At 37.3% G+C, this 24,299-nt stretch overlaps 1 protein-coding gene and 1 long non-coding RNA gene across 2 annotated transcripts in view; one reads left to right on the top strand and one right to left on the bottom strand.

Annotated features, from left to right (window-relative positions):
• LOC114458560 (protein NLRC3-like) overlaps positions 1–7,490 on the bottom strand; it is a 32,606-nt gene extending 25,116 nt beyond the window's left edge. The window contains exon 1 of the mRNA XM_028440977.1: positions 7,405–7,490. The gene's annotated coding sequence lies outside the window, so the exon portion shown is untranslated. The remainder of the gene's footprint in view (positions 1–7,404) is intronic.
• Positions 7,491–10,396: 2,906 nt separating this feature from the next.
• Positions 10,397–24,299, top strand: part of LOC114458565 (uncharacterized) — a 30,037-nt gene continuing 16,134 nt past the window's right edge. The window contains exon 1 of the long non-coding RNA XR_003673062.1: positions 10,397–10,423. This is a non-coding gene — a long non-coding RNA (uncharacterized LOC114458565). The remainder of the gene's footprint in view (positions 10,424–24,299) is intronic.

Raw genomic sequence — 24,299 nt, 5'->3', positions numbered from 1 at the left:
CACAACAAATATCTGGAGCTCTGAAGTTTAACAGCACACTGACTGGATGAGAGTTAGTGCTATACACTGTGATGCTAACGCTAAATGCTACACGCTGTGATGATAACGCTAGATGCTACACGCTGTGATGCTAACGCTAAATGCTACACACTGTGATGCTAACGCTAAATGCTACACACTGTGATGTTAACTAGGGTTGCCACCCGTCCCTTAAAATACGGAATCGTTCCAATTTTGACCTTTGACCTCCACATCCTAAACATAAAATCAAATCCCAGTAGTTTATTAAATCAGTCCAACCATGACGAGTCTACTGTATCATCCTCAGGAGATGATGATGATTGTTCATATCTACAGTGTTGTTTTCCTGAAGCTGTTTGACACTGAAAACTCTCTAAAGTTGGACATTTTTAGGGTTAGAGCAGCTCTGATGTGTGTCGTCTCTCTACTCTCCAACAGTCCCTGAAAGCACCACACACACACATCCATGTACACAGGACACACCACAGAAAGCAGGGGTCCTATGTAGATCCCACCACCACGATGTGGCTGGTCTTGGCATTTCCTGTGTTTTACTTAGTGTGTGACGGTCTGACGGACATGTTTAGTGTTCTGGTCATTTATGCAAATACGGAACAAACAGCATTCTGTTTTGGCTCAGTAGGGGACGCACCATTTAATGGTCAAATAATGTACGATTCTGTATTTTAAGGGATGGGTGGCAACTCTATTCACAACTAAAAAATAAAAACTAGAATATTGGCATTTCTTGAAGAAACTACAAGTGAGGATGCAGGTGCTGGCACTGCATTAGCTTAGCATTAGCGTTAACTTAGCATTATTATTAGCCTAGCATTAGCAATAGGCTAGAATTAGCAATTGCCTAGCATTAGCACTAACCTAACATTAGCTTAGCATTAACAAAAACATAGTGTACACATTATCCAAGCGTTAGCATTGGATAATGGGTTGAAAAAGTTAGAAATTGCTTAAAACAGCATGAATTCATATATATGAACAGTTCTTTTCACCAGTAGGGTTTGGATTAAGAACCAGATTCAACATAAGGAACAGGAACTGGTTCCTCACGTTTAGAACCAGTTCATCACACTGTCACAACTTAAACAGTAACATTCTCAATGAGTGACTTAAAGTCACACTTATAATAATAGTACATATTTCTGTCTGCCACAGATAGTAATGTGAACTGTTCAGCAGGTATTAGGCTAATACAGTAGCATTAACATATATAATATGAATAATAATTATAACCTTTCACTATTTGGCCTTTACAACTACTTGTGGTGCATTCAATGTGCCTTTGAAAAACAGGATAGATTGAAATACAACATAAATAAATGCCCCGTGACCCTGAAAACAGGAACAAGTGGGTCAGAAAATGGATGGATGAAAAAATGGATGCAATCATGGATTTTACTAATGCAGGCACGCAGTGACTGATGCATCTCGATTTCACCCGTCAATTGTACCGATGCACGCTGAATGGATCAATACACTAGCATTGCGCATCTTTGATTAGCATCGATTCATCTCCACGTGCTTAGTTGGTTCAGATCCTTTCACGAGGTTCAATGTTGAGTCAAAGCCAGCTTTGTACTGACCCTCGTTACTGAAGCAGTCTGATTTAAAGTGATTAGCACACACATACAAGCTACCACGAACCGTAGCTAGCACGTTGTCTGTTCTTCTGTAGCTGGGACAGAATATAGGCACTTATGTTGATTTGTACAACCAAAAACAAAGCCATTTGCATGTGTTTAGCTCTGCGCGACATTTAAAAACACTACTGCTATCTCACTGCGGGACACACCAAACTCCACCTCGGGGATGAACGCCCCCCTCTCGAATGTCCCCTATCAGTGCTCAGAGGAGGTCGGCCTATGAAAATGACTCCTTTGGTGACGTCACGACAGGAGCTGAATCTGAACAGCCCGTAGGAACACCGTTTTACCAGTGGGTGGGGCTGCAGAGACCATTCAGGAATCACTTGTTTTCCTCATTCTGGGAGTTGGAAGGATCAGGGAGGACCAGTTTATAGATGGAGAGACCAGAAAAGCTCAAGGTTGTTTCTGTGGAAATAGCATAGCTAGCAGCAACAGTTAGCATAGCTAGTAGCAGCAGTTAGCATAGCCAGTAGCAGCAGTTAGCATAGCCAGTAGCAGCAGTTAGCATAGCCAGTAGCAGCAGTTAGCATAGCCAGTAGCAGCAGTTAGCATAGCCAGTAGCAGCAGTTAGCATAGCCAGTAGCAGCAGTTAGCAGCAGTTAGCGTAGCTAGTAGCAACAGTTAGCGTAGCTAGCAGCATCAGTCAGCGTAGCTAGTAGCAGCAGTCAGCGTAGCTAGTAGTAGCAGTTAGCGTAGCTAGAAGCAGCACGGGTAGCGATGATGCTAATGCAGGAAAACCTGCCTCCAACAGACAGGACACAGGAGGAGAAATTGGTTGGATTTTTTATTTTATTTTAATGTTGAAAGTTTTGTGATAAAATGATGAACTGGTGAAATCACAGCCTGTACATGCAGTATGGGGATGCATTTACTCCGTCTCTGGGTCCTAGTGCCAGCCTCCAGGGAAGCCTGTTCCGTTTACCGTGTTTACCGAGGTCCGTGTGTGTTTAATAAGTCCGTGTGTGAAAGTCTGCATGTTTATGCCTCCGTCCATCCATTCTTTTTATTATATCCATGTCTTTTAAGGCTCTTATTAATTAGTCTAGCCTGGGGTTCGGGCCGCCACCATCTTAGCATATGTCGTCACCAGTGCGTGAATTTAGACTCCAATTACATTAATGTATATAATATCTTCCTTGCAATATAAACTGGCTCACAATATAACATATTTTTTATAGTTTCCACTGTATCCAGAATAATAATAATCTTTCTCAACAAGAACTGTTGATTGATTTGTCACATGACTGCTACAGGGTTTGAGTTTATTTTATTTAGTTTTACATCTACCTGTAGCTCTATGTTTTTTAAACTGGTGACAACTTGTTTGTAGTGTTGTTTCAGCAACATTCAGTTTTGCCATTACAGTTGGGACCTTTGTAAGTGAATACTTTAGTTACATTACAGCAACCAAATTAAACTGTATCAACTCAGTGAATTAATAAAAATAACCTGTGTAAAGGCTTTTTCAAATAAAACAATTATCCTGTGAAATCTGTGACCTGTTGACCTGCACAACTCAAAGAATCAGAATCAAGAATCGTTTAGAGCAGGAATCAAAATTGAGAATCAGAATCGTTAAAATCCAAACGATGCCCAACCCTCGTCCAGAACCATGTCTTGGGTTTTTCTTCCATTGATGGTGATAAAGTTGGCATCACACAGCCAACAAAGTGAGGGATACAGTGTCATCAGAACACTTCAACACATAGTTTACATTAACACTGCTAGTGTTCTATGTTTCTAGTCATAATGTCTTCCTCTAACAGACTGAAGGTCATTTGAAGGTCTTCAGTTAGAACATAAACAAAGCTCATTATGGTTTCTCTTTTAGTTCTGTGGCCTTGTTTCATAGAAAACATCTGTTTGTTCATTAGCTCTGATTGATTTAAGATAAATGGACATTAGTGTTTGTCTAAACTAACTAACATGTGTTCTTTCACTTTGAAAACAAAAATAAACAAAATTGAGATATTATTATTTTATTTTTATTTATTTTTTAGTAAAAATTTTTTTTTATAGTAATGCGCATGTGCATATATGCTCATAATCGATCTCAGTACGAGGTAAACTCAGTCCGTGACACAGGTGTTTATGCACGATCCTCAATCATAACTCTGTTGATCACTCTATCAAAGTCACTGATCCTCCACTGGCAGCTCTTTCCTTTTTCTGCTGACTCATTACATCCATGCTCTCTGTCAGTTTCAGGGGTGTCCAAACTTGGTCCTGGAGGGTCGGGGGTCCAAGGTGTTTTTAATATGTCTGTTCTAACACAGCTGGGAGACTCATTAGCAAAACTGCTTCAGGATATCAGAAGTGTTGGATCAGGGACACATTGACATCCTGGTGGACCACGTTTAGACACCCCTGGTATAGACATATGAACTACAGATACGTGAGGTGTGGCCACACCCCCTCCCATTTGCACCCCCACAGCCCATCAGCCTCGAATCCCTACTTAATTATGCTTTAAAAAAAAATTAAGAATCTGAATTAAAACCCAATTTGTCTGAATAATTAATATTGAATAATTAATGCATTTGATATGATTTTCCATCTTGTTTTTAATAAATGAAGCAGGTGATTAATTATAGATGTAGTTAGTGTAGTGGTCATGTCCTAAACATCTCATGTTCATCCATTCTACTTTTCTTATAAGTGATGCTGATATAAAATACATTTAATGATTTATGAAAAATAGAAAATGTTTTTTCTTTGAAATATATTAATATAGAGCTGTATTACTGTTCTAAAATATGTGATTGCAAATTGTATATTATTTTCTATAAGATTTGAAAAATAGTCAATTTTTTTTTTTTTTTTATCAAAAAAGGTTACTGGTTGACTGGTTTTCCAACATAAAATCTGTGGCCCTCTTGAGATCAAACTGGTCCGTATTTGGCCCCTGAACTAAAATGACTTGGACACCCTGGTCTGGGGCCTCCAAATCACTAGAACAGCCCCTGACTGCAGGAATCACAGCAAAGCAAAGCAGCAGCATCTCCACCTCTCTAAGAACACTAGCTTAGCTTAGCGTAGCTAATGGGAAAGGAGGAACAGGATAAACATACCTGTCAGGTGGTGTCACTGACGCTGAATGGACAGGTGAGCTCTAACGCAGCAGGTGAAGTGGGGCAACGAGGCAACAGCAGCATTGAGAGCAACTAAGAAAATGCTGTTGATCTCTGAGTGTGTAAACACAAGAGTTCCAAACTACACACCTGCTCCACTAACTAACCACAGACAAGAAGCTGGGACACAAGGAAGTGGGGCGGAGCCAAAGCTGAGAGCAACAGGTCCAAAGTTGATGTTTTATAACACCTGAGTGATACGAGCCAATCAGAGGGAGGAGACAGAGATCACCTGCAGGAATGCCAATAATCCTGTTATTAAACATCACACATTTACACTATATTACACCATTTAACCTGTGTTTGACCCCAGGGTTGGCCTCAGACCAACATCCACCACTTATTTCATTAGATCCAGAACCTTCTTTTTATATTTATTATTAGCATCTCATTTACTTTTAGGTGTTTTTTTTAATTTAATAATAAAGTATTATATTTAGACATCTGTGTCTTTTATTGAGTTGAAATCACTGTAAATGTCATTGTCTCCCTCTAGTACCCCTGTAGTGGCATGGCGTACCCCCATTTGAGAAACACTGGTGTAGATGACAATCTGTGGCCTAAGCAGCATTAACGTCAGCATTAGTAAATAGTTGGTATTTCCATTCCACTTCTACATCCCACCTGATTCATATTTCCTTCTGTTGCTGTGTTTACGCTGCTTACGTTCTTTTCTCACATGATTTATTTGATCTACAAACACTCAGATCAGACTCAACTGTGAAGGTCTATCGTCTGCTTTCTGACAAACTATCTCCACAATAATCACATGTAGTTTGTGATTTTAGGATAAAGGAGAAAAAGCTGCAGTTTTTCACATCTTTTCAATCCAGAGAATGTCTGCAAAACACTGGAAAGTACATGTAGAGTTTAAGAGTAGGAACCACACAGCACTCTTGTCTTTTACCAGATTGTGTATATTAATTCTCTTTGAAGCTCATTTACAATACATTTCAATGTCCAGTACAAACAATGACAAATTAAGTCAAAACAGAATGCAATTCTATATTCATTCATCTTTTGTTATCCAAAACCATATGTAATTACTGCTTATTACATTTCCAGATGACTGATTGTAATACCAGAAATTTACACATACTGCAGCTTTAATGTGCTATAGGTTTCTATGTAAATAGCGCAAAACTCAGTTACTCTCCTGTGCCTCTAGCTATGGCTGGGCAAAAAATCGATTTAATCGATTCATCGAATTTGGAGATAAGAACGATTTTTATTTAGCACATTTTAGTTAAAAAAATTATTTGTTATTTATTATTTATTTATTTGTTTACCCTTTGAGTAGGCTGTGTGTGTGTGCCACAGGAATGATTAATTTTTTTTGTCAGGGAGTAGATTGAAACAGCACCGCTCAATCCACCACTTTGTATCCCTGTCTTTGTATTATATTTGTATTTTTTGGCACTTAAAATATTTGTACATTATGTAAATTATATTAAGAATTGGGAAAACTTTTGACCACTAACTTAATGAGTTAAAAACACATTTAACTCATTTAGAAAATGTGAAAGCAGCTTTAAATATCTACTTTTGTGAATGAAAAATGTAGTTTTACAAAAATAAAACTTTACTTCATAACAAACTTAATCTGAAAACCAGAATCCAGACCAAAAATGTAATCCTGTAATGAAATCTGTACCATATTTGTGTGCTTATGTTATGGGCCCCAGCTGGCACGGTGTCCACGTTAACAAAGAGAATGTCTGTAAAGTACATGTAAAGTATAAGAGTAGGAACCACGCTGCACAATCGTCTTTTCCCAGATTGCGTATATTAATTCTCTCTTTGAAGCTCATTTACAATAATACAGTTCAGTGCTTTCAATATCCAGTACAAATGATGAATTAAATCAAAATAAAGTGCAATTCCATGTTCACTCATCTTTTGTTATCCAAAACCATATGTAACAACTGCTTATTACATTTCCAGATGACTTATTGTAATAACAGAAATTGACACATACTGCAGCTTTAATGTGCTATAGGTTTCCATGTAAATAGTGCAACATTCAGTTACCCTTCGGTGCCTCTAGCGACATATATTAAAGGTATTGTAGACGATGTTTAGCTTCCGGGTGGATCATCAAGACTATTGGTCCTCCTAATTGTCAATCATGTTTACGAAAGGCCGTCGTACGTGCTCGTGCCCGGTGCGCACCGGGTCCTTTGAAAATAGATTTTCACTTACCGGTGGCGAGTCTGACATAGTGGGAAAAGTGTAAATCTTCTTTTGTAAGGTAAGCTTGTATGACCGATGTCCACACCAACTTGTAAACAGAGCTGTGCACGAGGAAAACGGGGCTCGTGCACGCTCTCCCGCACACGTAGGCGTGTTTTTTTTTTTTTTTTTTTCTGAATGTGGAGAGAGTGTTAAACATCGTCCACAATACCTTTAACTATAGCGGGAATTACACTAAATATCGCGAGACTACCGTGGCGAGGCGGCTCGGCTCTACCGCTGTTAAAGTCTATAAAACTGACATCACAAGTTGCACAACTTATCAAAACAAAGTGACTTATAAGTAATGAAAGCCTAAAGCTTTCATTAACAGTTGTTTTAAACCAAGCACTAACCTGTAAAGTACATGTAGAGTGTTAGAGTAGGAACCACGATGCACACCCGTCTTCTCCCAGATCACGTATGAGCGGAAACAGGAAGTGAGTCCACACTAATGTAACCGGGGAACTGCAATCTATAGTGCCGAAGGTTCCGCTCCTCTACAATAGTATTTTCACAGGACTACTTTTACTAAGTACTCAATAATAATAATAATAATAATAATAATAATAATAATAATAATAATAATAATAATAATAATAATAATAATAATAATAAGTGGCATCAAAACAATTACTTATAAAATAATATCAAATGTGGTTACATTTTTTAAGTTTACCATACTTACATGTAAACAAAACAAAGCTCAACTGTCTTACTATAAATATAAATATACCTCCTTATCCTCCATGTTTTATGTGATTGTGTTTTCATGTTTCTTGGACGGAGATGAAACTGAAATGCAAATTTCCTCTTGTGGGACGAATAAAGGATCTCATTTAATAAACAATTGATGTATGAAATCATTACATGTGTAAACATTATTTAACAATTTAAATTGACTTTCTTTAGCCTTCAGCAAACACAAATATATCATCAGAATATTTTTTTTTTTACTAAAATCAGAGTTAATAACTTGTAAAAAACAAAACAAAAATAACTTACTTTCAAAGGAAGAAGAAAAACATTATGGTTCAATGCTGTTTAATTATGAAATTTTCTTTAAAAAAAAAATAAAAAAAGAAAAATAAATAAATAAATAAATAAAAAAAAAATATATATAATAATAATAGAAACAACAACAAAAAATTTAAACAAGGCAAAAGCAACTGTTGATTTAATTTGATTTACACAGTGACTTTATTTTCACTGCTCGTACAATATTAATCTAAAATATATATTGTTTCTGAGAACAAACCAATAATAATTTATTCATAAATTAATTTATACTCAACAAATTTCCTCTGAAATCCATTAAATCATCCACAGACCAAATCCTTCAGGCTGTAACTACTTTATTCACTCTTAAATCACCATTAAACACATTTATTCTGACTGGTTTGTCATAAAGTTTATAAAAAGTTGGTTGTAACATCTGCGCGACAGTTGAGTGGTTGCTAGATTGAGTATTTTCCCGCTGATTGTGAGATTATAAAATAACTAACTTAGTGATCAAACAACGTTGGTTAAAGGTGATATTTATGTTTTATTTGGATGATGAACGGATGGTTTTTGGGGCGTTTCTGTGGATATTCAACATATTTCATGCGGGGAATCGTTGGTTGTATCTGGCAACCAGCTAGAGTCAGGAACAAAGCAGTGAAATGGAGGACGGACAGAGCTGGATGATGACTTGTTAATTACAGATGTGTAGAACTGTACATAGAACTATAACATGGTTCCCCAGTTTTGCATTCAATTGTAATGGACAATTTTTATAGAATTTTCATGCCAATTACAATTACAATGTCAATTATTTGAACTCATTTACAATTTGATTAGAATTACAACAGCAACAGATTTTTTAAAATTACCATTATAATTACACCATAATTGTAATTAATTATCAATCACATTATTACTGAAACGTTTATGAATGATTGTTGTTCTTTTAAAAAAAAATAAATAAATAAATCTGATCATTGAAATAAACATTGCCAGTTGAAGGAGTGTGTTAAATTTTGAAACAAAATATAAATAACTCATATAAATTTATTATTATTAGTTTTATTTTCTATTAGTATAATCATATTATTTTAGTATCTGTAATTATTTTATTAACGTGTTATTTGCTGCTGGTATATGGATGAATCCATCTTGACAAGCATGTAACAAGTGTGAACGTCTAAATCAGGGTTTTTTATGTTTTTTTGCAATTAACAATTAAACACACCATAAAACAGTAAAATATTTACACATATATTATAACAATATTTTTTAAATGTCTTACGGTCGTTTCCATTAAAAATATCACGGCAGAATATTATTAGTTTTTTTTTTTTTTTTTTTTTCAAGTGTAGCAAGTGTGACGTCGTCTCCGCGCATGCGTTGAACCGATCGTGTTTCCTCCTCCTCCATCTTTTACTATCTGTGAACACGGAGACATCACTTCTTTAGCACCGAAGCTGATTAAAGTTCACCTAATGCGTGTATCTGATTATGTATCTGTGTTCACGACTGAGTTGTTAGCCATTAGGTGGGCTTTAGATTGGATTGAACGAAATAAACCTGAGATGTCGCATATATATTCGGATTCCATGGCTGCCTTACAGGCAATTTCTGACCATCCCTCCGGGGCTAGGATAGATACTGTGGTAGAGATTTTGTGTTGCCTTCACCGAATAGAGTTGATGGGGTCTAGTATTGTTTTTTCCTGGATCCCATCTCATTCAGGTATTGTGGGGAATGAAGCTGCTGATAGGCTGGCAAAGAAGGCTCTTCTCGAGACGGAAATTGAATATGTGGTCCGATTGGGGAAGGCTGAGTGTGTCAGTGTTTTCAAAGCTACTGTGTATCAGCAATGGCAAAGGGAGTGGGAGAATGAGTCTAGAGGGAGGCATTATTTTAAGTGTCAACCTTGTGTGCAGGGCACTAGACTCCTGTGGGCAACTTGCCGATCAAATCAAGTTAAGATAACCAGATTAAGACTGGGACATTGTGGACTAGCTGCATATTTAAATCGAATAGGCAAACATCCGGATGGATTATGTCAGTGTGGTCAACTTGAGACTATTTCCCATGTTCTATTGGCCTGTAGATGTTATTCTGTTGAAAGGGGAACGTTATTTAAAGAACTTTCAACTCTTGGGCTGACAGTGTTTTCAATAAAGTCAATATTTGCATCAAGAACAGAGTCGATTTTAATAGATAAGGCAGTAGTGAGATATCTCCAATCTTCCAACCTCTATTTGAGAATCTAAAATGGAGTGACTCTAACTGAACAGAAGAGGGCAGCATTACGCTTCTTTTAGTGTACAGCCTGCCGGAAACCATTAGAAGAAGAAGAAGAAAGTTCACCTACCGTCAGGACTGAAGGTAAAAACACTACTTTAATGGTTTAACTGATGGTTTTAGAGTAAAAACACTATTTTAATGGTTTTACTGAAAGCCTCTGATGGTTTTAAAGTGCATTTAGGCTGATGTGGAGGTTTCATGAACACAGACAGGATGCTAACGTTAGCATCCTGCCTGTGTTCATCATGTTATTGTTTATAGACTTAGTGATGATGAAGATACAGTCATTGCTAAAGTTCCTGTAGTTTATCATACACAGCTGGAGCAGATCATATTATTATTCACTGTTAAATATGGGTTAGAAACAGCGAGGCTACGTGGTTAGCTTTTAGCCCGCTAGCTAGCCGGTTCTATAGTTTGAGTGGTGACTGTGTTTAACTGGTGACTGAATTCCGTTAGCGTGGTTTGATAGACTCTAATGATAAAACCAGCTGTGAAGTTTACACAGAGATTGTGCTTGTGTCTCCTTTAGATGGTGAGATATTGATGAGATTAATTCCAATCAGTCCTTATAACTGTGTCCACCGCGGTGAAGTTGGTTTCACGTCGGCTATTCTCCTCCCAACACCAACAGCGAGCGGTATGGTGAGTGAATAGTGCCACTGCTAACCCTAACCTATGGTGAGTGGATAGTGCCACTGCTAACCCTAACCTATGGTGAGTGGATAGTGCCACTGCTAACCCTAACCTATGGTGATTGGATAGTGCCACTGCTAACCCTAACCTATGGTGAGTGAATAGTGCCACTGCTAACCCTAACCTATGGTGAGTGGATAGTGCCACTGCTAACCCTAACCTATGGTGAGTGGATAGTGCCACTGCTAACCCTAACCTATGGTGAGTGAATAGTGCCACTGCTAACCCTAACCTATGGTGAGTGAATAGTGCCACTGCTAACCCTAACCTATGGTGAGTGGATAGTGCCACTGCTAACCCTAACCTATGGTGAGTGAATAGTGCCACTGCTAACCCTAACCTATGGTGAGTGGATAGTGCCACTGCTAACCCTAACCTATGGTGAGTGAATAGTGCCACTGCTAACCCTAACCTATGGTGAGTGGATAGTGCCACTGCTAACCCTAACCTATGGTGAGTGGATAGTGCCACTGCTAACCCTAACCTATGGTGAGTGAATAGTGCCACTGTTAACCCTAACCTATGGTGAGTGGATAATGCCTTCGCTAACCCGAACCTATGGTGAGTGGATAGTGCCACTGCTAACCCTAACCTATGGTGAGTGAATAGTGCCACTGCTAACCCTAACCTATGGTGAGTGAATAGTGCCACTGCTAACCCTAACCTATGGTGAGTGGATAGTGCCACTGCTAACCCTAACCTATGGTGAGTGAATAGTGCCACTGCTAACCCTAACCTATGGTGAGTGGATAGTGCCACTGCTAACCCTAACCTATGGTGAGTGAATAGTGCCACTGCTAACCCTAACCTATGGTGAGTGGATAGTGCCACTGCTAACCCTAACCTATGGTGAGTGGATAGTGCCACTGCTAACCCTAACCTATGGTGAGTGGATAGTGCCACTGCTAACCCTAACCTATGGTGAGTGGATAGTGCCACTGCTAACCCTAACCTATGGTGAGTGGATAGTGCCACTGCTAACCCTAACCTATGGTGAGTGGATAGTGCCACTGCTAACCCTAACCTATGGTGAGTGGATAGTGCCACTGCTAACCCTAACCTATGGTGAGTGATAGTGCCACTGCTAACCCTAACCTATGGTGAGTGAATAGTGCCACTGCTAACCCTAACCTATGGTGAGTGGAATAGTGCCACTGCTAACCCTAACCTATGGTGAGTGAATAGTGCCACTGCTAACCCTAACCTATGGTGAGTGGATAGTGCCACTGCTAACCCTAACCTATGGTGAGTGAATAGTGCCACTGCTAACCCTAACCTATGGTGAGTGGATAGTGCCACTGCTAACCCTAACCTATGGTGAGTGAATAGTGCCACTGCTAACCCTAACCTATGGTGAGTGGATAGTGCCACTGCTAACCCTAACCTATGGTGAGTGGATAGTGCCACTGCTAACCCTAACCTATGGTGAGTGGATAGTGCCACTGCTAACCCTAACCTATGGTGAGTGGATAGTGCCACTGCTAACCCTAACCTATGGTGAGTGGATAGTGCCACTGCTAACCTACCGCAGGAGTCTGTCGTGTGAAATCAACATCTGAACTGGATGACATTACGACGTCGTTGCCAGCTTGAGAAACGTAATATATTGAATTATTTTTCACGTGTTCACAGATAAAGCAGGTCCTATTAGACAGTAATGTAACTATTAAGATAAGAGATAAGATAAGATAATCCTTTATTGATCTCACAAAGGAGAAATTCACTTGTTACATTTGGCATTCAGAAAGATCACTCAGGGTGTGCAGAATAGACAAGAAATGTGCAGACAGTTAAATAGTAAAAAGAGGTATCTTATGTACATTAAGTAAAAGCAAACATCTTAAGGGGATAAATACAAATTGAATAAAAGTTTACAGTTCTAGTGCAGGTTGTCAGGAAGTGACGCTGATACAGGGAATAAAGTGGCGCTGATACAGAGATTATTGCACGTAGTTTTGCAAAGGGGGGTTATTATTGCACATGTTACTTTAGGGTCTTGTTGTACAGTGTAACAGCAGTGGAGATGAAGGCCTTGTGGTAGCGATCCTTCTTGCACTCAGGGTGTCTCAGTCTGCCACTGAAAGAGCTGCTCAGCTCCTCCACAGTCCCGTGCAGTGGGTGGGAGGTGTTGTCCATGATGGAGGTGAGCTTGGCTAATACCCTCCTGTCCCTCACCTCCTCCACAGAGTCCAGGGGGCAGCCCAGGACGGAGCTGGCCCTCCTCACCAGCTTGTTCAGTCTGTTCTCGTCCCGTGATTATTAAACCTAAATATCCTGAATGATTAAATCATCAGCTTGATCTGGTTTAATAATAGTAATCAGAAATAATTATCAACCATAACTTTATGTAATTCATTAGATATAAACTAAACTAGATTCAGCAGCAGTGGTTTATATTAAACAGTAAAAACACTAATGTAGTTATTTTTGCTTTTCATGTGCTTTTTATGTATTTTTTAGAAAATAATTTCATTATTAATAACAAAAAATAATATACAATAAAATTAATGGAATGAAGCATATGCACAAAGTTTTTAATGTGTAAATGTTATTACTGAAGCATATGACATATTCAGTTTTTTTGGTGTGTGTTTGTGAGGAACCTGTTTACACTAAGTTGGGAATTGTTTTATTTATTGTTTTTATTTGTCGTAATTTATCCCAAGCTAAATTTAAAAGATTGTGGCGTTATAGAACAAATAAATGTATGATTTGTCATCTGATTAGTCGATTAATCGTTTCAATAATCAATAACTAGTCGACTATTAAAATAGTGGTTAGTTGCAGACTTAGTCTGTACCAGTGAGACATTTTATATCAGGATTATTATTGTTTTTACACAGCGTAGCTCCACTGTTTTTATATCTTTTTAACCAACGTACATCTTTTCATTAAAAAATAATAAATCCTAAGGCTCATCACTAAATGGAAATGTAAATAAAAACATGACAACACACGACAAAACGATAAATAAATAAAACACTTCCTAACTTAGTGTAAATAGGTTCCTTACAAACACGTCAGCCATGGCGACAGCGTAGTAACGTCATCCAATTCAGACGTTGATTTAACACGACAGTCTCCTGTGGTAGGTTAGCAGTGGCACTATCCACTCTCCATACCAGCGGTAGCTTCACTTAAATGCGTCCCGCCCACTCTGTCATGGTTCAGTGAGGAACATGCTGAAGGCTCTGCTATGAACTTAGGTGCACCACCCTCTCTCCTCCTGTCCTGGCTGCATTAAACTCATCTTAAACCACCACAAACAACCTCTAAAACAACGTAAATCATCACTGACTACTAACTACAGAACCTCTAGTGCTCGTTTAACTTTGCTGTGCCTGTGAAGCTCTGCAAGTGCTTCGTGTAGTGCAGCGGCGCTCCGTGAAATCATGATCAGCTTTAATCATCTTCACCTGCTCAGTGTTCGAACTGTTATGTCTGGTTAACTAAGAATAACTCAGTCTGTACTGTAATTTAGTTATTTTATTCCAGCTTTTTGTCCGTGTCTCGTAGTTACACATTCACAGTCAGCTAGCTACCTCAAGTAGACCTGTTTCAGTGGGAACTTCCAGTTTACAAAATAAAAGTCCATTGGAGCAACATAATTAGAATGTTACATTCTAACATAATCTCATCAGAGCTACAGTAAAATTCATGTTGATATAATAAATTAATAAAAAATGAACTAATGAAAACAAAGTTCATACTTAATTTATATATATATATTAAATGTAATGTTTTTTTTTATTTAGAGAGTGCATGGCTTATTAGCCAGAACATTGTTGTTTTCCTGAAAAAGATGTTTTGTTTTCTTTAGTTTTTTAACTTCAGTGTATTGCATGGTGTTACTTAGTCCTGACTATGAGGGACAAAAGTAACAAAGTGCAACATCTTGTCAACATCAAATTCCACATTACACAGAAGATAGGATCATTTAAATTAGGTTAATTTAAACTAAGTTGATCAGAACTGACACTGACACTACAACTTATATCTACTTTTTAATATTATGTACTTTATTTTTGACTTACATTTTTGTTTAATTATGAGTTTTTTATTTATTATTATTTATTTTGTTTCCTCACAGGAGTTAAAAACTAATATTTTCCTTAAAAAATGATAAATAATTCTAAAAAACGGAATTAAAAAAATTAAAGTGAAAAAAACGGAATTTGGAAAAAAATAAAACTGATTTCATAGAGCCCTACATGTTGTTAGAATTTAGGGACCGTCAATGAAAAGCGTGGGTTAAAAAAAAAAGTTTAAATCGTTAATATAATGCAAAAACACTTCTAATAAATGGAGATTTTATGACAATTGTTTTTTCATATTTTTCAACACAAGTTATTCAATCCCAACGGCAAGTTTTAAACTTTCAAAGCATCTTTTAACTGTTGTTCCGTGGGTCCACGTGTTGTGTTCTTTCCCTCTTTCTCTGCTTCTCTCTCAGTGCTGCGCTGAGTAGTTTTTAACTTTGAGAAGCAGTTTATGACTTGTTTGAATATTTATTCCTAATGTTAATGTTGATGTAATTTAGAACAGAAACTTAGACAGTTTGTTGCTTAATGCACATCTGACACCACGTTATTTTCCTCTGTTAATTTATGGTGTGGGGTTGTGTTGGAATGGACTATTATTCATGGTTTCTTTTTGTGTTTAATACTATAATTATATCTTTATACTCAATAATCCTGTTAATAAAATGCATCTTCAGTCAGGCCAACTTTTGTCAAAGCTATTTTCAGGACAAGGACAAACAGTTCTTTCATAATATTTCATGAGATAACTCACTCTATTTTTTATTTGTTCTTCTTCTACATCACCTGTTTTTATTATTTGGCAAATATTTTTTACTTGTTGTCGTTCTACCTCACCTTTGTTAATTTCAATGAATGTTCCTTTTTATTTAATTGAGACTTGTACCATTTGTTATCATCATTGTGTAATTTTTATGATGTAATTTGAGGGAGCAAAAGTAGTATCGGCTCAAGAAAATCAGCAGTCTGTATCAGTCATCGGGTAAGGCTGATGGGGGAAAAATCAGTATCGGCCCTAAAAATCGGTCAATCCCTAGTTAACAGTAGCATAACCAACTTATCATCTGCATTGTTTCACCTCATGAATTAAATTCAGAGGGTCCAGCTCTGATAGTGGGGTCTCCTAACACTCTTCCCCTGGTCAGGGGTCTGTAACCTTTACTCTACAAGGAACCATTTAACCTCATCTCACCTGGATTAAAGTCCTCCTGGAGCCATAAATACCTTCTCTATGAAGACAATACAGTGTATTACATTATATACAGTTACAATTATATAGAATAATGTTTGATTTATATTGATCATGTAAATGGAAACTTAAAAACAGTTTGAAATAGAATACATTGACATCAAGAAATAAAACAGTATCTTTCATCTTCAAATTCTTACACATCTCAGTTTACATGAACACAATGTTTATAAAGAAGATTTTTTTAGTTAATGTATTTGAAAGGCTACAAAAAGTAGCTTGAATATGATAACACATGATCATGTGATCAACACATGCTAATTACTCATTTCTTGCCACACATGAAACATACATATTTAACCTGTACATTGGTGGTTAAATGAATCTGTTCCCACACAATTAAATCTGTATTTTCTTCCAGAATAGTGTTTTTGTTGGTTTAGTTTCTTACCAGGGATTTAAAATTTAAGGTTAGCCACAGGTGTAGGAAAGTTGATGGTCTGTAGATGTTGCAGGAGGTGAAGTAGGAATGTGCTGAGTCATTGTACAACATGATTTATTTTAGGTTAACTAATTGTTATAGCTTGATTTTATTTGTCATTAATCATTAATAGCCTCTGTAAGAAAATAGCTATTTTTTTCAATAGTTTTTTTTAAAGGTATAAATAGTCATTGATTAGGTTCTCTTTTTTGGTGTGGAATCGTGTATGGGCTGTGCGTGTACGCTCTCTTCACTCCGCTCAGCGCGTTCTGCCCCGCCCCAGGTCCGATAAACGCGCCCCCCACGTGCTCTGCGTGTCTGCAGCAGCAGCTGTGTGTGTTTGTCCCAGTGTCCATGAACGCAGCATGGACCGTGTCTCTCCCAGTGTTGGTGCAGCAGCGTGTGTTTGGGGACATGGCAGCGCATGTAGTGTCCATGTCAGACCCTGATTCCAAGGAGGACGAGGAAGTTTCCTCCTTTTGGATTTTCAAAATAAGGTCTTCATACACACTCGCACAGATACGACCAGTAGAAATTTTCAGTCACACACACTGAAAAAATAGTCTCATATGTGACCAATTTAGTCGCAGTCTCAAGCCCTGTGTATTGTTTTTTAATTGTTGGCACTGGCACTTATAAACACTAAATGGTTAAATTGCAATAAATGGGCTTAGTTTTGGAGCCAAATGTTGGAGTCAGAATAAATACCTCTGTTTTTGTTTTTTTTTAGAAATAAAAGCCAAGTGCTTGATCATTTTACAGCTACATCATTTTTGTTCTGCATTATTTGGTTGTTAGGTTGTTTAAAAACATATCCGATTAATCGATCGATAAAGTGCTAGATTAATCGATTCCAAAAAGAGTCAATCGCTGCAGCTCTAAAGAACATACACTTGTTTATTTTGTGTTTATTGGGACTTTGACCTAAAAATAGTGCAAACACTGTTTATGTGTCTGTTGTTGGTAGGAGTGCTCTTCATTTAATAAGTGGAGCTTAGGCCTGGGCCAATAAACAACTTTGCTCGACGATATATTGTAACACACATTTTTGCCGATAAACAATATTTTGTTGACGTTTTTTTAGAACGAATTAACCACTAATGTAATAACATATCATAAAAATGCAAGTCCACCGTTTCAAATGCAATCAACTTGTATTTTTAACCATTGTAATTGTAATTTTAAGAACTTTTAAACAAATAAAATAAAATGGACTCAGTTTCTGTTAGCAAAAAAATGCACTTTAATAAATATCACAAACAAAAACAATAAAATAGACCCTGACTCTGTTAAGAAAAAAACACCTCAAATGCACACACACAACCAAAGCAATAAATAAAATGGTTTATCAAGTCTCTCTTAAAAACAAAATTGCACTTGAAATAAATATTAAACATTGAGGCACAGAGGTATATAGATGTACATTCCTTAACAGGTAACACTTCCAATCTAGTTAGAACCTTTCTAAACAAAATAGCTTGCGGCCCCGCCTCCCCCTGTTTTATTTAGTTCCGTTTTCATTCAGTCTTAAACCAAACAGAATGGACCAAATAGTTTCTAGTTTACTCCGTTCATTCTGCTATAGAACAAACATGCAGGTGCTAAGAGTGAACCCTCTTGACATCTAGTCTGTTTGTAGGTGAAAGACGAGGAAAGAAAAATACTTAGACTTAGCTTGGTTGCTAGCCCTGCACGGCATCCCCGCTTCTGCTTCCGATCACACCGCATATGTCTTCTCCGCTGGCGGACACCGCTGGTACAAGGCTCTGCTGCTTCACAGGCCGCTGGGTGTAGCCTGCGTAGCAATCTGAAGCTAAGTAGTAGGTCCAGAGTTGTCCCATCTATCGGACTATAACTGTTTGATTTACCTAAATCTAAGATTACCTGGCAACAGCGTTGTAACGCGTTACTGCCCCAACGTCACTTTTGACAGTAACTAGTACTGTAACGCAATATTTTTCTAAAGAAATAACGCCGTTACCATTGCAATATGGTGCGTTTGTCCTGCAGTGCACTTCCTGTTTACAGTGGTACTACATATTTTTGCGGGACGCCGTGCCAAACACGGTAAAACAGTAAAAGAAGAAGCATTGTCAGCGTGTTTCTGTTTACATCACATGCGGCAATCATGGCGAGTCAATGCGAGAGGAGGACATGCTTCTCAGAGTGGAAATACGCGTATTATTTTTGTCTCCAAAAGGTGAAGCTAAGCTAACGCTGTGGCTGGATTTTACCGGACTGTGACTGTTATCCAGGGACAGATCAGCCAAACTATTGCACGGTATGTTGTAAATAAGCAGTCTGTCACTGCTGCTGAGTCACTGCTAACAGCAGCTCGTTAGCCTGATATGTTTAGCATTGTGTAGCTGAGAAAAATGCTGTGAATTTGTTTTTCCACATTTTTTTATAAGCATTTTCAACAGCAGAATGTGCATCTGGAATATGCACAGCTCACTTTACATTACTGTGCTAAGGCTGAAAAATTAGTTTTAATTTTGGAGCAGCTGTTTTGTGCTTTATATGCACATTTTTTATGGTAGTTTTATAGCAGTTGATCAACAGTGGATTATTATATTATTACAGCACTGATATGAAGCTGTATGGACACAAATGACCCAAAATAAATAGTACATTCTTTAATTCTAAGTAACTCAAAAGTGAATTTTTCCAGTAACGCATTACTTTTTGGTGTAAGTAATCAAAATAGTATCTGAGTTACTTTGTGAATGAAGTAAGTAGTAACAGTAATTAGTTACTTTTTTTCAGTAACTACCATAACACTACCTGGCGGTTGTATACTATTTTAGAGTAATTACGCTGCAAGTTCACTGATACATTATTAGAACTGACTGCTGTTTTATGTTTGTTGCTCATGCTAGTTACTGCACCCGCAGCCAACAGGAGCGCCACCAAATACGTATGAATATGGCAATATACCGAGGCCGGAATACTCATCGAGTTAATTTTATTTATCTTCCGGTTAATTGATTTATCGATTTTCGGCCCAGGCCTTGTCCAAATCTGCCTGTTTTTCATGGACTGATCAGAGTTAAGTTACAGGAAGATGGTTATTTGTTTTTTTAGTTTTCTACATTATAAAATGTTTGTGCAGTAGACAGAGAAGTCCATCTGCCTCCAATTTAACTCAAATGTCATTGTATGCTTCTTTGCACTCGCGTCTCCACATTGAACGAGCGAAACGCTAATTTGAATAGGGCAGTCTCCATCACTTCTGCATGTGCACTAATCATTGCTGCATTCTTAGTGAATTCCTCGCAGCAGGTGAGGAAACTGCGTCACTAAAGGATTTAGGGACACAACTGGTATACCACCCTACATACAGCCTTCTACCACCTGAAGAACATCTCCAGAGTGAAAGGTTTAATGACTCAGAAAGATCAGGAGAAACTGGTCCATGCTTTTATCTCCAGCAGACTGGACTATTGTAATGGTCTTCTGACAGGAATCCCCCAAAAGAGCATCAAACAGCTACAGCTGGTTCAGAACGCTGCAGCTTGGGTCTTAACCAGAACAAAGAGGTCAGAACACATTACTCCAGTTTTAAAGTCTTTACACTGAATACATCAGTGACATGTTAGTCAGGTATGAACCCAGCAGGTCTCTCAGATATATGGACACAGGTCATAGTGGAGCCCAGAGCTCACAGTAAACATGGTGATGCTGCGTTTAGTTGTTATGCTGCAAAGAAGTGGAACAAACTGCCAGAAGAGCTGAAGTCAGCATCTAATGTGAACATTTTTAAATCAAAGTTAAAGGCACTTTTTTTTTTTTACTGTGTATGATTGAGAGAGATTTTCATGTTTCATGGTCGTGTTGTTGATGTCATGTGTTTGTTGATGATTTTAATTGATTTTACTGATGATTTTAATAGATTTTACTGATGACTTTAAATGTTCTTATTGATTTTAAACAATTGAATATTTTATCATGTAAAGCACATTGAGTTGCCTTGTGTATGAAATGTGCTATACAAATAAAATTTGCCTTGCCTTGCCAAGGGCACCAAGGGGACGCTACAAGTCGCCCAGGCGCACCGATCAAGCGCCAGACAGCCCTAGTTATAGGTCTGTTTAATATTATTTAAAGGTCCAGTGTCATGCTATTTTTCTCACATCTCCATTTGTTCTAAGAACCTCAACAACATAGTTTATTTTCCCAAACTCACCTGTTTTCAAGAGTTTTGGCCCTCTGAAAAGAGTGTTAAGCTGCAAAGTCACTTTCTTGTCATCCTCTCCTCTTCCAACTACACGAATAGTCCATTTAAAGTGATAATCATTTGTTTTGTCCAACCGCTGCGTCGCTTTGGGTCACAAACACGTCAGATTATGTCTAAGGCGATACAAGGCAGTTTAACGGGTACTAAAAAATGAAACTAATTGTGAGCTCTCACACTGTGCTTTACATTAGCAATGTACTGGATAATGTATATACTGAACATAAATATATTATCTGTGGATAAAGGGACTAGTGGTCAAGGGAGCAGGCTTGTAATGGTAGTCTCATTGGTTCTAATTAGGGATGTAACGATTCACTCAACTCCCGATACGATTCGATTCACGATACTGGGTTCACGATACGATTCTCTCACGATTTATTTTACAAAATGGGAATGTAGACAATTTTTTTTTTGGGAAAAACTAGAAAATACTGTATTATTTTCCTTTTATATTTCATTGTCAAAAGAATCCCTTGATACACTATTCAAAACAATGCAATTTAACTAAAAATAAATCTTGAATGAAATAAATAAAGGAATAATAGAAATGAAAATGAAGCCTATTAATTTAAATTCTGGTTCTATAATAAACAATGCAAAACTGCATAATAGTTCTTTTTCTTTTTAAAAGTGCAACTGAAAATGTATTTTGTGCCTTAACAATTGGACTTTAAAAAAAAAACCGTGATTACACTGATTTACGTCATATTTGTTTGGACCAGCAGAGGGCGCTGGTAACACAGTGGTCGGTTGGCATGCAGAAATTCTTGCAGTGAAGAAGAGAAGCTATGCTAGCAGACAGAGCTAATAGAAAAACGTGACTTTTACAGATATTCAAGTAATATTACAGATATTCTTTCGGTGCTAAAGGGGCAATGAATCATTTATTAACATATTTAAGAGTAGAAGGTAGCTAGAAAGAAAGTATTAGCAGACTCCGCCCGCTGCCTACACTTGTACACTTGCCCTCTGCTGGTTAAAAAAAGTACTGCGATTCAATTTTCAGAAAATCGATATCAACCGTGATACCTATGAATCGATTTTTAACTGCCTTCCGATTAATCGTTACATCCCTAGTTCTAATCTCCCTCGGTCCATCACTGTGGGATGTTGATCAGTCCCTTATATTAACCCTAACAGCTCCCTGGGTGCTACAGCGTGGCTGCCCACTGCTCCTCAAATACACAGAACACATTTAGTGTCTGTAGCTTTACATACAGTATATGACAAAGTATAATGTATATTCTATTAAACCGCTGTGTTTGTTTTACCTGTGAGATAGTTTGAAAGGGAGGAGCTCCCATTTTTATAGGGTAGGAGGAGCCAGGATTGTCAGGAGGAGGAGTTTCCACCCATTTGGAACTGACTTTTTTTTTTAATAAAATGTAGAATAACAAGGGAGAGAGGGAACAGAACTTTTTCAACCTCTGAATGAAGCTACTGTATAGGAATATATATCACTCTAGAAAAATCATTAAGTGATTTATTTTTATAATACTGCCCCTTTATTGTATGAGTAGGGTCACCTTAAACATTTCATTTTTATTTTATATTTTGCATTGTTGGAATGCCAATGCTAAATGAAAAAGTTAATATTTTTGATTATTTTATTCTTTGAGGCATTGATATTAATTTATACAATTGCAATGTTTAAATCTGTTTGAGGTTAGTACACATTCAGGGCCATAAATGCAATGGGACTAATAATCAGCATAATAGTTTATTTTGGTGTCTCGGTTACTGCCCAGAATTGTCCTTTTGGTACATTCATAATTCATGCCTGTTGTTTTTCAGAGGACCTGGGGTTCTACAGGTGGACGGTGTCGTACAAAATGGTCTACGGCCTGGTATTGATCCAGGATCTGTGGTGGGGAACCCTGACCTGACTTTTATCAATAAGTTCAGGTATATGTTGTCTTTTGTTTTATTCACACAAATGATTCAGAAACACATTTATTTATAACAACTATTATTCGTAGTTTGTTGTTCATAGATAGAAAAAACCTCTTCACAAGACATGAAAAAGGTGATTATAACAAATTGTTAAAAATTGCTTTACACTTTAAAATCAGGAATAAATGTATCAGTTTTTATTAGTTTTTTAAGTGGACATTTTTTGTGTATCATGTATTTATTTTGCATTCTCATGAGAAACTTAGTAATCCAGTAATTTTGTATTGTTTTATTTAATTTTTAATCACTCCATTATTCTTTATTTTTATCCAAATTGTCATAAAAACACTAATAAATGGACATGCTATAAACTGATTAATAACTGAATGATGAACCATTTCCATCTAAAACTGAAGAGGAACTAAGGTCATTAGCTACTGTAAAATCTTTTTTTTTTCCAAATTCCGTGTTTTTCACATTTTTTTAAAATTTCGTTTATTTAGAAAATATATTACAAATATATTTAAACAAAAACTGTTTCTTTTTAATTAAATATGTCATTAATATCACCATATTTCCCCTCAGTGATCAATGGTTTACTGAATCTGATCAGGTTTATTGATTAAGTTTTGATCAACTTCATTTAAACTAATTTAAATCATCCTGATGACATCATTCCAGACTATAATGATTAAACAAAAACAAATGCATCAGTTATTTCACCACTAGAGGGCAGAATATTGTACAGTATTAGAAGCTATCAAGTTATCATGAACCTATTGTTAGGTCTAAATACGTTAAGACCGTTGCTCAATCACAACTCAAGGAGAAAAACACTATCTGACTTAAAAGGCGACCAGAGGCAGAGAGGTGCGAGCTGCAGCTCGGAGAAAAACCCAACAAAAAGAGACACAGAAGTCCGATATAAGTTGGATTGCTCTGACGGTGATGCCTCAGAACTAGGTATTTATTATAGAAAACATAGACCACACCCAGAGGGCTGTGCAACAACGCTCTGGGTGCAGGGTTAATACCATATATGGTAACACTAAAACTTTGGGGGAGAAACAGCTCATATGTCCATGCAGTGGGTCACATACCCCCACACTGGCCCAAACTAGTTTAAACCAGCTATGGTGGACAATGGATATGTTTTGCAAACACACACACACACATACACACACACACACACACACAGTTAATCATGGATAATTTCATATTCTAACTATCGTTTAATCATTTAACTATAACTAATAAAGTAATAAAAACCACACACACTATAACATATCTTACATATCCGCCCTGTTGTGGGTTTGGAAAACATCAAGCAGACGGACGTCTTCACAGGTTTACCCGGTGCCATCACAGGACCAAAACAACAGGGATGACCACCGTGAGGTGGGGCGAAAACCCGACAGCTA

The sequence above is a fragment of the Gouania willdenowi genome, unplaced genomic scaffold (assembly GCF_900634775.1).
Source record: "Gouania willdenowi unplaced genomic scaffold, fGouWil2.1 scaffold_129_arrow_ctg1, whole genome shotgun sequence".
Taxonomy (NCBI): domain Eukaryota; kingdom Metazoa; phylum Chordata; class Actinopteri; order Blenniiformes; family Gobiesocidae; genus Gouania; species Gouania willdenowi.
Note: the sequence above shows the minus strand (reverse complement) of the source record. Positions and strands in the feature narration are given on the sequence as shown.